Source organism: Crocuta crocuta, unplaced genomic scaffold, assembly GCF_008692635.1.
Source record: "Crocuta crocuta isolate KB4526 unplaced genomic scaffold, BGI_CrCroc_1.0 scaffold943, whole genome shotgun sequence".
Classification (NCBI taxonomy): Eukaryota; Metazoa; Chordata; class Mammalia; order Carnivora; family Hyaenidae; genus Crocuta; species Crocuta crocuta.
In genome coordinates this window covers 916,572-919,029 of record NW_027528208.1, presented here as the reverse complement: position 1 = coordinate 919,029, position 2,458 = coordinate 916,572, and the positions used below count along the sequence as shown (strand labels likewise).

Sequence of the window (2,458 nt, the reverse complement as noted above, 5' to 3'; positions counted from 1 at the left end):
GAGTCACAAATCAGCCAAAGGCAACCGCAATTACCATTTTGGAAAATTTCATTGCAAAGATTCAACAAAATCACTTAGATTCTGCAGACATAATTTCACAGCTGGCTTTGTCCATTTAACCATAAGAAGCATCACTAATACACTTTTGCAAACATTTGAAATGGCTGTTTACCATCATATAGGCTCACCATAATGTATGTACCCATTCCCATCCTACTGAGCAGCTAGCTTGTTTCCTTCATTTTGCTCTCACAGAGCAGGCTCCAGCAGACATTGTTGGGCATAGCTTTATGAACATGCTGGATCATTGCTGTGGGGTATACTCCCAGTTGTAGAGGAAGCCACTTTTTCCAAGAAAGGGCAGATGAAGACTGTAGGACTCGGAAAGCAGCAGAGGGGAGTATGGAAGCGACTGGAGAACAGGATGGAGGTCAGCAGAAAAAGGAAATAACTCAGGCTTCACAAAGGCCCGGGTCCCTCCACCAACCCTCCACCCATCATCATGTCAGCCTCGCAAGCCACTCAACCTCTTGGAGCCTCACCCTCCTCACCTTAAAACAGAGCACAGGAGAGCCAGGATGTGCACACCAAGCACAGTAAAGGCAAGAGAAATGAAGACATTGAGCCAGACACCAGGGCCTGGTGCAGAGCAGGGGTGGATCAACTGTAGATACTTATTAGTATTGGTCCTCCTCTACCAGGCAAGTCAGACCCCGAGGTTTAAGTGGCATAAGCCAAGTGTATTTCATCCAGCCTCTGCCAGGGGGGCAGGTCACAGGGATCATGGAGACATCACTGTTCTCGTTCTCAGAAACGAGTATCGAATGTTTACAGATTAAGGTAAATGAGAGGGAAGCATTAACAAAAACATGTGCAGGGACAGAGAGGAGCTGAGGCAATGGCTCAGATCTTTTTCTTTTAAAAGGTAATATGATGATGTTGACATTTCTGCAGATGGTTGCAACTTTTTGAAAACACACAATCAGTGACCTCACAGAAACTCAGTACCACTAGCTGACCTGAATATAATACTTACTTTGATGTGAGGCACTGTTCTGTGCACTTCACATATGTTAATTTAATCCTCATAGCAATCCTATGAGGTAGGTACTTTTAATCCTCTGAAGTAGGCAGTATTGTCTTCACCTCACAGATAAAGCAGAAGCCGAGTAAATTGCTCAAGGTCATGCTGCAACGATTGAAACCTAAGCCTTCCAGCTCCTATGTCTAAATATGTGCTCTCAATAGACAAACTGCTACTTCCTGGATGAGGGAAACTGGGGTCTTACCCCAGCCCCATCTCTGATCCTTTCCAGAAGTAGACGGGCAGGGGGTAGCAATAATAGACAAGATCTCTTCCTCTTCTTTCATTCAGGTTTTCCTTTGGACCTGTCCTTTGCCCATATAGTCATTCCCAGTTTCCATGCCATCTTGGGACATGTGGCTAGGAGACCACCAGACACAAAAGTGACTGCAAGATCCCTCAGGGAAGAAATCTGAACCAGGTACACGGACCTAGAGTCTGGAAACTCCAAAAGGAACTGTCTTTCTCCGTGGACTAGGGCTCATGCATCTCCCCAAAGGCATTTTAATCTGAATACTACAAGGCCCTGGAGTGAGTGACTCCAGAAGCCCAGCCATCAACACCTGAGCATCACGGATAAGAGAGGAGGATTTGGAACAAACCAGCTTGGTCCTGCAGCAGTCCCCCCCAGTAAGTTTAAAATCCACGTCTTTGGACTTGTGGCCCAACACGATTTCTACTGACTTCTTCTGCTGGCGTCATCCTTCATTAGAGAAAATGTCATCTTCCTAGGATCTTCTAAAGCAAGCCTCTTAAAGAAGACCCACAGACAGACAGAAGGGCAGCTCTCCCTCCCAGGGGCAGGACCAGGCAAGCCATCCCCTGTCATCTGGCCCAGTGCTGACATGCACAGCAACCAGGCTTCTGAATACCACTCCAGAGTCCTGGATGTATGGGAGAGAGAAAAGCGGGAGGAAAAGAAAGAACTCCACAGTTCAGTTGAAGGAAGGAGAGAGAGAAGAAAAACAAACACAAAACAAATCCCTCAGCCCCCAGAGCATCTCTTCTGCAGCTGAGGAGCATGAGAAGAGGGGAAACATCCAAAAATCAGGTCAAGCAATTCAGCTGATCCCAAGATCCACAAAGTCAGCAGAAGTACATAGGTCACTCTCCCTACCTCTGAAGTCAGAGAGATGAAAGCAGAAGGCACAAGCTTTTATTGTTCATCTCCTCCAACGTGGGCCCTTTTCATTGATACACCAAGTCATTTGAAAACCTTCACATCTATCCTTCAAAGCAACACCCTTCCCTTTTTACAAATGCGGAAACTGAGGCTCAAGGAACCATGTCTCTACACCCACTAACTACATGCCACGCTGATAACAATCCAAAGAGGGCTCCATTTTGAAGAAGGTGTTTGAAACTGTGGGCTGA

General features: G+C 46.3%; 1 protein-coding gene across 1 annotated transcript in view; it reads right to left on the bottom strand.

Annotated features, from left to right (window-relative positions):
• Positions 1–2,458, bottom strand: part of PPP1R3F (protein phosphatase 1 regulatory subunit 3F) — a 17,782-nt gene that overhangs the window by 5,585 nt on the left and 9,739 nt on the right. The window lies entirely within an intron of this gene.